The 11,377-nt window shown below is 45.6% G+C and overlaps 1 protein-coding gene and 1 non-coding gene across 2 annotated transcripts in view; one reads left to right on the top strand and one right to left on the bottom strand.

The window, feature by feature from the left end:
- Positions 1–224: 224 nt before the first annotated feature.
- Positions 225–359, bottom strand: LOC129404642 (small nucleolar RNA SNORA66). The gene has a single exon (XR_008630018.1). It is a non-coding gene; the product is annotated as a small nucleolar RNA SNORA66 (small nucleolar RNA).
- Positions 360–4,292: 3,933 nt separating this feature from the next.
- Positions 4,293–11,377, top strand: part of RAB23 (RAB23, member RAS oncogene family) — a 34,085-nt gene continuing 27,000 nt past the window's right edge. Inside the window, exon 1 of the mRNA XM_055134962.1 lies at positions 4,293–4,582. The gene's annotated coding sequence lies outside the window, so the exon portion shown is untranslated. The remainder of the gene's footprint in view (positions 4,583–11,377) is intronic.

Genomic DNA, 11,377 nt, shown 5'->3' with positions numbered 1-11,377 from the left:
TAGTAAAATATTTTTAACATAGAATTTACTCTTTGGGACTTTGTTTGGGGGCCACACCCAGCAGTGCTCAGGGGTTACTCATGGCTCTGCACTCAGGGTTCGCTCCTGTCAGTGCTTGAGGGATCATATGGGATGCTCCAGATCAAATGTGCGCCAGGAAACTGCCCTATCAGCTCTACAATCACTCCAGCCCCCAGCTTTTTTTTTTTTTGGTTTTGTTTTTACCCTGTACTAAGATAGAATAGGCAACCTCAGTATGATCTGAAGTTAATACATTCCTATCACTGTACTTCGTTTAACAAACCTGGTCTTTGGGGTATTTTTAAGTGTTCTCTTGGGGACAGTAAATATGTTCACATTGCACAACTACCATCAATCACCCTACGGCCTCTTCAGAACATTTTTCATCTTGCATAACTGATATTCTAAATCCCATTAAATGATGACTATTCTCCCGTCAGCCTACACCATCGACCCGTTTTAGTCTGACTCTACATACCTACTTGACCAAAGTTGAAGCATACAGTATTTGTCCTGTTGGAACTGGCCCAATAAAAAGTCTTTGTAGTTCATGCAGACTGTAGAAAATGTTAGAACCTCTTTGTTTTTTATGACAGAATAATATCCCATTCTAGACACATGTGGCGGGTGTTTATCAATTAATCCATTGATGGACACTTAGGTTGCTTCACTGTTTAGTGATTATTATGTTGCCATGGACTTGTTTGCACAAATATCTGTTTGAACACTTGCTTTTAATTCTTTCAAGTATACAGAGTGGAATTGTTAGGTCACATGGGAAATTTTTTTTTTCCTTCTTGGGTCACACCTGGCAATGCTCAGGGGTTACTCCTGGCTTATGCACTCAGAAATTACTCCTGGTGGTGCTCAGAGGATCATATGGGATGCTGGGAATCAAACCCGTGTTGGCCGCATGCAAGGCAAACACCCTACCCGCTATGCTATCGCTCCAGTCCCCATATGGGAAATTCTTTTACAAATTTCTTTGGAGAGCAGGAGGAGGGCGGTTTTGTGGTGCTCAGGGATTGTTCCTGGCTCTGTGCTTAGGAGTCATCTCTGGTAGTAGTCAGGAGAGTATTTGTGGTGTGATGCCAGGGTGTCAAACTGGATCAGCAGCACACAAGGTAAATGCCTTAATCCCTATACTATCTCTCCAACCCTGTTTCAATTGTGGGGGGGAGGGAGCATACCTGGTGACGCTCAGGGGTTACTTGTGTCTCTGCACTCAGGAATCACTCCTGGAGGTGCCTGGGGGACCATATGGAGTGCCAGGGACTGAATCCAGTTCTGTTGTTTGCAAAGTATATACCCTGCCCATTGTACCACTGCTCCGGCCCCTCCTATTTCAAAGTTTTGAGTTATTGTTCTGTATTCCGTAATGGCTGCACCACTCTACATTTCTAGCAACAGGGCACAAGGGCTAGCATTTCTCCACTGCTACTCTAATTCCCAGTAAACAATGACTTCCAATTCTTCACCTCCACTGTCATCTTCACCCACACATGCTGCTACTTTCTCTGTCCTTTACAATAGCCATCTTATCATGTGTAAAGTGGTGTTTCACCAATGTAGACCTGCATTTCCCTGATGATGAGCTTTGCTGAGTCTCTTTTTTACTTATTTCCTAGTCATTTGAGGATCTCTTTTAGAGAAAGGGTCATTCAAGTCATTTGCCTATGACTTAGTTATTGTTTACTACTTGGTATACTTGAAGTCTTTTTACAGTCTTTCAGACAAGGACAGACTGCACATATGCCGGGGTCCCAATGGGTTGTACCCTAGGTGTTCAGTACCCAGGATCATCTGGGTTTGTGTAATTGTGCTGTGATATTACGTGACAAAACTGTCCTACTATCCTCTTCTCTGAATTAAATCCCATTTTAAGGCGGCACACTGCTCTAAAGTTTAAGAAACACTACAAGGCAAATCAAAGATAAATCTGTTAGCTACTTGACCGGACCTTTCTTATAAATAGTCATCATCATTACCTTTACAAAACTGGAGAGTCGGGGTCAGTTTCAGACAGATAGTGCAGAGTACTATCAGCACCTTGGTGGTATCTGTCTTGTGAAATCTACTTCTGATGAGGTGTAAAGCAGTATTACTGAACCATACAATGACAGTAAACCAGTTACCTGTTTGGATAATAACAGCAAAAACAAAATCAAATTGTAACTGCCGAGAAAACAGTAACAAATCTTTTAAACTAAAAAGAAAAATTAAAAAGAGGGGCTGAAATGATAGTACAACAGGCAAGATACTTGCCTTGCCCACACTCAACCAGGAATTCCCCAGCATTACAGATGGTCCCTGAGGCTGCCAGGAGTAAGTTCTGAGCACCACTGGGCGTTCCCCCCAACCCCCTGCAAAAAAGTCAAAAGCTGCTACATGTGAAGTATGAGACACATACCAAAAATGTACATTAAAGCATATAGCTGCATGCCGAAAGTAGAATATAGACCAAACATGATGGCCACTCAATACCTCTATTGCAAACTACAACATCCAACAGGAGAGAGAACAAAAGGGAATGCCCTGCCGCAGAGGTAGGGTGGGGTAGAGGGGGTTGGGGTAGGGGTAGGGATGGTGGGAGGGATACTGGGAACATTGGTGGAGGAGAATGGGCACTGGTGGAGGGATGTAAACAAAATGCAAACATGAAAGTTCGTAAGTTTGCAACTGTACTTCACAGTGATTCACTAACAATTTTTTTTTTTTTAAAAAAAGCATATAGTTCGGGGCAGGAGAGATAGTACAGGTATGGAGGATCACATGGCTTCCCCAAATACCATGTAGAGCAGCCCTGCATGCGTGCCCCAAGTGCTTGGGTGACTGGGGACATCTCCATCACCACAGGATCCCTTCAGCATCGCATCCTCCAGTCTTGGCACTGAACTACTACTGACCCATTTGGTTCTCTAGATAATCTCTGGGGACTCCCGAGAATAGCTTGGGAGGCCCCCCAGTAGCCCTTCAAGTGTATAGTTTGGAGAATTTTAACAAATATACACAACTTTGGGTAGGGGGAGCACCTGTCTCTGTGATCAGGAATCATTCCTGGCAAAGCTGGGGGACCATATATAGTGTCAGGGATTGAGCCTGGGTTGGCCATATCCAAGCCAAGCACCTTATCGGTTGTACTATGGATCCAGCTCCTAATCACACTTTTTGACTAGAACCAAGATCAACAATGATGGCCTTACTAGCACTCTGGAAACCCCCACCCCTACCCCGTCCCAGTCAGTATCGCCTCTCTGCTAAGTTAACCACTGCCCTAACTATCAGCAGATCATTTATTTGTTTTAGTGCTTTATAGAAAAATGGATTCACTCAGTACTTTCTTCTGTGTCTGAGTATTTTTATGCAGTTTTCGCTTCTGCAATTCATCCATATAGTTTAATTGCAAATCTCTTATTTCATTGCTGCAAAGTATGAACTGTGTGTGTGTGTGTGTGTGTTCTTCTATAGCTAATGGTTTTTGATGCTATTGTTTGGAGACTTAAAACAACGCAGTTGATAGTGTTCTGAAGCCTGTTCTTTCACTGCAAATACACATTTCTCAGGCCTGTCTCTATGCCTAGTTGAAGTCATAATGTTTGCCTCTGGAAGAGCACTGCCTCACCGGTTTGATGGTTGTTACAGCTTACGTCTCAGCTTTGGGTAGAGCTGTGTACTTCACGTCTTCATTAACTCTAGCTATTTTCCATCTTTCTTCCCTCCATCCCCTATTTTACTTTGAAACACAAAACTGAAGCCAAGTTTAGCTCGGAGGGGCAGAGGGGACCTTTTAGATCTTGTTCTCTAAATCATTAACCATCTCAGGCCTCCCCTTTGTCCAGTCACCATGGGTGCACTGAAAGTCCGCTTTCAACCTGGCTCAGCATTTTTGCTCACTTCGCCACTCTGGCTGTTGATGCAGGCAAGAAAGGAAGGTGTTGAGTCCAAGAGAAAAAGTCCTCTGAGTGCCTTGGGGGCGGTGGGGGAAATCCGTGCAGGCGAAACTTCGGTTGGGCGCTCGGTAAATCTACTAGAGCTCACGAGGTAGGAGGTCTCCCCGAGGCGCACCCGGGTTCCCCCCGAGGCGCCGGAACCTGGAGCAGCCGCCCTCCCCGCCACCAGCCAGAACTGGGGAGGAGCGGGGTAGAGGGGCCGGGGAGGGGGGTGGCGGGGACGGGCGGGAAAGGGGGGAGCGCGGGGGGGGGGGGGGGCTGAGTAGCGGCGGTCGGCGCGGCGCATGCGCACGCTAAGCCCGGCGCATGCTCCGCAGCGCGGCGGCGCCACCGCCGAGGGGAGTCGAGTGTCCCGCGCCCCGCCGCCACCCTCGGCGGCGCCAGCGCCGAGCCGCTTCTTCAGAGCCTTCTTTGCCAATAAAGTTCGTTTCTTTAAAAAAAAAAAAAAAAAGAAAGAAAAAAAGAAAAGAAAAAAATCAGAGTCATTCTTAAGAGGGCGCGAGAGTCCGCCGGGAGGTCCCGCCGGGGCAGCGGGCGCGCTGGGAGGAGGCGGCGGCGGCGGCCGCGGTTGCGCCGCGACCAGGAGCAGCGGGTCAGCCGGGCGGGGGACGGTGAGTAGCCGCCGGCGCCCCGGAGCAGCAGCGCCGCGCCCCGCGCGTCCCTCTCCCCGGGGCTGCAGCCGGCTTCGCCTCTGCCCGGACTCCCGGGGCAGTGCCTGACTTGGGGGGCACGGGGAAGGGGCGTGGGGGCAGGAGCAGGGCCCCCCTGGGATTCTTATCCCCCGGCTGCCGTGCCCACGGCCGCTTCCCCGCCGCCCCGCCGGGTGCCAAGTTGCCGCCGGAGGAGGTGGGCGGCAGCTCCTGCCCGACGGCCCCCGGCGCAGCTCCTAGCCTCGGGGTGTGGGACCCCGCGATTGCCCCGGGGGCAGGAGGGGGCGCGGGGGGCGCGGGGGCGCCAGCAGCCTGCGGCCGAGCCCCCGGCTTCTTGCGCTCCCCATCCCCCCGGGAGAGGCCACCTAGGCCGGGCGCAGTACCCCGCAGGGCGCTGAGCGGCCGGGGGTTCGGGTGGATGAGGAGGAGGGTCCCGCAGTCCAGCTGGCCCGCGCTGCCCCTGGGACCCCGCTGCTCGGGGCGGCGGGGCCCCCTCCTTAGCGCGGCCCCACCCTTGCCAGCCCAGTGGCCCCGCGGCCGGCTGGAATATGAATGAGCCCGCTTGCAGCACGAGCTCCGCGACGCCGGCTGCCACCCAGTGACTTGCCGCGGAGATCCCCAGCCCCCCGCGGCTCTCCGGCAAGGCGCACCTAGGGGGGTGTGTGACAGTGGAACTTCTTCACTAGTCCGTGGCCCCGAGAAGCTGCAAAAAAGGCTGTTTGCACTACTCGAGGCTTTATGTAACTCCGAACCTCGGTGAGGTAGCTGCGCGAAGCCCAAGAAGTTTTGCAGGTTTGTTTTTTTTTTTTAAATAAATTCAATCGTGCCTGTACCGAACGACAGCAGCTGTTTTTTTTTTTTTTTTTTAAATCAGCGTTTTCTTTTCTTTTGCAATCTATGAAGGCAGCATTGGTTGGCAAAATCTGTAAGTTTCAAGATCTAGAGCCTTGTAGGTAAATAATCTGACGCGTTAAAAAAAATTCTTGTGTTTAGGGTTATGATTATTTTCTAGGAATTTAATTGTTTTTGAGAAAGCAGTTTGGTTCTGTGGAGTAACTGTAGCTGATCCCCTCAGGTATCTGATTGGCTGGCGTTAAAAGTCTGATTCCAAGGGCCTTGGGAGGTAACTTACTTCTTCCACCTTTCACGTGCGAGGCCCTGGGTTGCATCCCCTGCAACCCAGCAGTGCCCACCCAAAAAAACCCGCAGACCAGACCAAAAAAAAAAAGACCAAAAAACCCAACCCGATTCCACTTTTCTCCTTAAAATTTTTATTATTTTTAGGTTTCGGAGCTATAGTGTAGGGTAGGGTGCTTGGCTTTGCACGCCACCAACCCAGATTTGATCCTCTGGATCCCTTATGGTTCCCCGAGCCCATCAGGAGTAATTTCTGAGTACAGAGCCAGGAGTAAGCTCAGAGCATTGCTGGATGTGGCCTCAAAACAAAATTTATTATTTAAAAAATTATATGAGCAGCAAATGTACTCTTGGGGATATGTGAAGTTTAGGTTCTTGGTGACCAGGATTTTGGTAGTCAGGGATTGTAGAAACGCCCTGTTCTGATATCCCACATCTCACCACTCTCGTTTGTTAAAATTCACCTGGCCCTTAAACCCTGACAATGACCAAATGTTTCCAGAATTTCAGATAAACAGTCATACGAAGTGCTACCTTTTGATGCTGGATTTTCCAAATCAGCGAGATTTGAGATTCCTCCTAATTGTTGCGTTCATTAACGGGTTTCATTGGTTCTTTTTAATTGCTACGTGGTCCATTAGTTAGATGCGCCAGTTTGTTTACGTATCCGCCCGTGGATTGGACATCTGTATTGCTTTCAGTAATAGGAGTAATAGGCATACAGTTGTTGTAAACATCCATGTACAGGTTTTGTGTGACCATAAATTTTGTGTGACCATAAAATCATATCCTAGGGCCTGAGCCTTTATAATATAGGAGGTAGGGAGGGCACTTGCCTTGCTGATGAGGAGTTAGATCTCCGGCGTTCCATATGGCCTCTGAGCACCCACCAGAGTAATTCCTCAGTGCAGTGCCAGGGGTAACATTTGAGCATCGCTGGTGGGTCAGAAACAACAAAAAAACCTTCAGGTCCTAGGAATTGTCGGAGTGGAGTTACAGGGTCATATAGTAAAGGTATATTTAATTTTATAAGAAGCACACTCTTGCTTCTCATCAGCCAAGTGAGAGTAGCAGTTGCTCCACCACATCCAAATATTTGGTATTCATGTATTTTTTTAAAGTTGAGGCAGGATTTTGTGACATCTTGATACAGTTTCTAAAAACACATTCACTTTAAGAATTGGCCAAGCCAGTTCTATTTGCATACATCTCATTGGTGAATTCACTGCTACTGTGGTTCAGTTTCTTTTGTGGCGCTTTCTTGTGATTAAAAGATACCTTAATCCCTACATCCTGGGAAAACTCATCTTTACCTTTACCAAGATGTCCAGTTGTCAGTTAAATCTTTTAATGTAGGTAGATAATGATATTTTATTGGCTTTAATGTGCCTTTGACTAGCGGCTAAGTAAATGTCTTTTTATTTACTTCTCAGGCATAAATAATCCTTGTTAAATATCTGGCCAAACTTTTGCACTTTTTGGTGGGTGGTCAGGGGGCCGGGACTTCTGGCTCTGTACTTAGAGATCACTCCCGATGGTGCTCGGGGACCATATAAGGTGTGAGGATCAAACCTGGTCGGCCACTTACAAGGCAAGCACCTTTCTTTAGGTGTTATAACCCTCCCACGGACACCCCCCCCCCGCTTTTGCCCATTTTAAATTGGGTTGTTTTGTTATGTTGAGTCTTGAGGGTTCTTTGTATATTCTTTTTGGGGGGTTCACACCTGGCGATGCACAGGGGTTACTCCTGGCACTGCACTCAGGATCCACCCCTGGCAGTGCTCAGGGGGACCATATGGGATGCTGGGAATCGAACCTGGGTCAACCACGTGCAAGGCAAACGCCCTACCCGCTGTGCTATCGCTCCAGCCCCATCTTTGTATATTCGGGCTGGAGCGATAGCACAGCGGGTAGGGCATTCGCCTTGCACTCGGCCGACCCGGGTTCAATTCCTCCGCCCCTCCTAGAGAGCCTGGCAAGCTACCGAGAGTAACCCACCTGCACGGCAGAACCTGGCAAACTACCCGTGGCATATTGGATATGCCAAAAACAGTAACAACAAGTCTCAGAATGGAGACGTTACTGGTGCCCCCTGGAGTAAATCAATGAGCAAATCGATGAGCAACGGGATGACAGTGACAATGACAGTGATGTGTTTTGCAGATATTTTCTTGCCATCTGTAGTATGTCTTTTCATTCTTTTTATAATGTCATTAAGAGCAAATAAATTATCTACCTAATTACAGACCAAGATTTTCTCCTTATAAAAGTTTTCTTTTAAAGTGTTAGGTGAACATTTAGAGCTATGATCTATTTTGAATTTTTTGTATGAATTGTGAGATTTGGGGTAAGTTAATTTTCATTTGTTTATTTTTGTTTATGGATATCCGAATGTTCTATCATCAGTTGTTGAATACTGGCTTTTCTTCATTGAATTTTGCCCCTCTGTTAAAAATCAATTGACTCTGTTTGTCTGGGTCTATTTTTGGGTTATCTGGTTCTGGAGCTATAGCACAGCAGGTAGGGTGTTTGCCTTGCACGCGGCGGACCCGGGTTCAATTCCTCTGCCCCTCTTGGAGAGCCTGGCAAGCTACTGAGAGTATCTAGCCCTCATGGCAGAGCCTGGCAAGCTACCCATGGCGTATTAAATATGCCAAAAACAGTAACAACAAGACACACAATGGAGACGTTACTGGTGCCTGCTCCAGCAAATCAGTGAACACTGGGTCAACAGTGCTGTAGAGCCACAGTGCTGGTTCTGTTCCGTTGGCTTGTGTAACTTTCACCTTTCCCGTGACACTTCTTGATTAATCTAACTAAGCGATATTTTAAAATTGGGTAGTATATAATAGAGTTAAGGTTAACTGAGGGAATGGAGAAGGGTATTAAAATTCTTTTAAAAAAAGTGATTTAAATTATTTAAAAATAAGTGCAAAAACAATGAAATTGGGTAGTATAAAATAACTGTATTAATATAGATCTGGTCGGTATTTTTTATTATTCCATTTAAATCTTTGGAACTAATGTACATGTCTTGAGAAAAAAAATGTCATTTCAAACCTTACAGCTGAGTGCCATCTGCTGCTCTTGTAGCTTATGACCTTGTAGACATGTATTTACTAATTCTAATATTTTTTAAAATTCCTTCAACAACCACAGATATATATTTTCCCCTAATACATAAGCATTTTATTTTTTTGTTGCCGTTTGCTCTGCCTTGGGCTTCACTTATGAGAATGGACATCATTGCTTTGTTTTCAATCTAAGGGGGAAAGCACTCAATTTTTCAGAATTTGAGGATGGCTCCGTTGGAAGACTTTTTAAGTGGATGTTTTTAAAACAGACTAAAGACACCCTTTTCTGCTTTTAGATTATCTTCTCACAAACAGATGTGGATGTATATATTTTTTAAAGTATTTCCCCTGGATCACTTGGAAATGTAGGTTTTTCTCTATGTAAGTTTCAAGTGTACATCGTGTATATGTATATTGCTCTAAATTGCCCACTACATAGTTGCAAATGGCAGGATTTCTTCCTTGTTTAGATAGGGAAAGGTTTGTTGGGGGGCCACCTGGGGATGGAGCCCAAGCCTTCTAAGTGTCTTCAGCCCATTGAGCTGTTTCACTGTATTGCATGATTTACTTTACAAGTATTTCGTTGAGAATTTTTGCCTTTCCATGCGAAAATATTAAAAAAAATTTTTTTAATTGAATCATCATGAACTACAGTTACAAAACTTTAATGTTTGAGTTTCAGTCATACACTGATCGAACACCCATCCTTCCACCAGTGTATATTTTCCATCTCCAATGTTCAATGTCCCCAATATCCCACCCACCACCTCCTGTCCCACCCCTTCCCCTGCTTCTGTGGCAGACAATTTCCCTCTTACTCTCTCCATGAGAAAATATTTGTCTATATTTTATTCTTATACTGCCTTTGTATATCAAGATAATGATTGCCTTCAAAAATATATTGGGACACACTTCCTCTTCTTTATTTTGGAAGGATTGTGTATCATCAGTGTTAATTCTTGAAATGCTTGGTGGAATTATCTTGTGAAATCACATGAGCCTGGAGATTTCTTTTTGAGTGAGCTTTCAAGTTGGAAATGGAATTTTCTTACTAGTTAAAGGGCTATTCAAATTATTTATGTCATATTTGAATTGTAATTCTCCCTTCCCCGCCATCCCCTGCAAGGAATTTATCTGGTTGTCTGATTTATGCTTATAAAATCTCTTGTGACATTATCCTTTTGGATATACAGAGGCCGTATTAATAGCTCCTGTTTTATTTTGTTGTTGTTGGGGGTGCTCGGGGGCTATTCCTGGTTCTCTGCTCACAAGTGACCCCGGCGGTGCTTGGTAATCATTTGTGGAGCCTGATATTCAGTGATAGTTCACAGCATCTTAACCTCTGGGCTCAGGTTCATTTTTTTTTATATTGCTAGTTGTTGGCTCTCTTTTTTGCGTGTTTTTCAAAATACTGATCTTTCAAAAGACCTTTTTTTGTTTGTTTGTTTCATTATTTTTGTTTTCCGTTCCATTGATTTCTTTAATAGTTCCTTCTTTTTGCTTGTCTTGGGATTGTTTTGCTTTTTAAACCTTTAGTTTCTTGAAGACTGTTAATGGGAGCCTTCTTTTTAAAGTATGCATTTGGTGGGACTGGAGAGATGACACAGTGGGATAGGGGGCTTGCTTGCACACAGCTGACCTGGCTTCTGTCCCTGGCAGCACATGTGGTTCCCTGAGCCCGGCCAGGAGTAAGCCTTGAGCACTGCCAGGTGTGGCCCCAAACCCCCACTTCCCCAATATATAAAATAAAGTGTACATTTAGTGCTGTAAAATTTCCCCCTCCGCACTACATTAGTGTCCCCACAAATATGACATATATTTTCATTTTCATTCAGATATTTAAAAGTTTTTTTCTTGCCTTCTGTTTTTGGCCCACGATGTTTAGAAGTGTCTGCTTTTGGTTTCCAAATATTTGGGGATTTTCCTGTATTCTTTCTGTTACCAATTTGCCAGTTTGCATCCATTGTAGCCCTATTATTTTAAGTTTACTTAAGTTTGTCTTATGACCTAGGATGTTTTATGTTGGTGTGTATTCAAGCGAGTGCTTGAAAAGAAGTCTTTTTGCTGTTTCTGTCTAAGCAGTATGAAACTCTAAACTGCTAATTAGATTCTGAGAGGTGTTTGTTTTTTTCTTTTTGCAGGGGTGGGGGAGCACACTCAGCCATACTCAGGACTTACTCCTGGCTCTGTGCTCAGGGATCACTCCTGCCAGGGTTCAGGACACCATATGTAATGCCAGGGTTGGAGCCCAGGTTGACTGTGTGCGAGGCACGTGCCATACTCACAGTGCTCTCACTCCAGCCCTAGATTCTGAAAGCTTTATTGTGTTTTTAGATTTACATTTTGTGGTGCTAGGACCGTATGGCGGGTAGGGCATTTGCCTTGCATGACCCAGGTTTGATTCTCAGCATCCCATATGGTCCCCTGAACACCGCCAAGAGTAATTCCTCAGTGCAGAGCCATGAGTAATCCCTGTGCATTTGTGCATTGCCAGTGTGACCCAAAACGTCGAAAAAAATTATATTTTGTTTTTTTAGTGCTGTTG

This window comes from Sorex araneus, chromosome 4 (genome assembly GCF_027595985.1).
Source record: "Sorex araneus isolate mSorAra2 chromosome 4, mSorAra2.pri, whole genome shotgun sequence".
Classification (NCBI taxonomy): domain Eukaryota; kingdom Metazoa; phylum Chordata; class Mammalia; order Eulipotyphla; family Soricidae; genus Sorex; species Sorex araneus.
The sequence above is the reverse complement of the archived record's forward strand: the minus strand, read 5'-3'. Positions and strand labels throughout refer to the sequence as shown.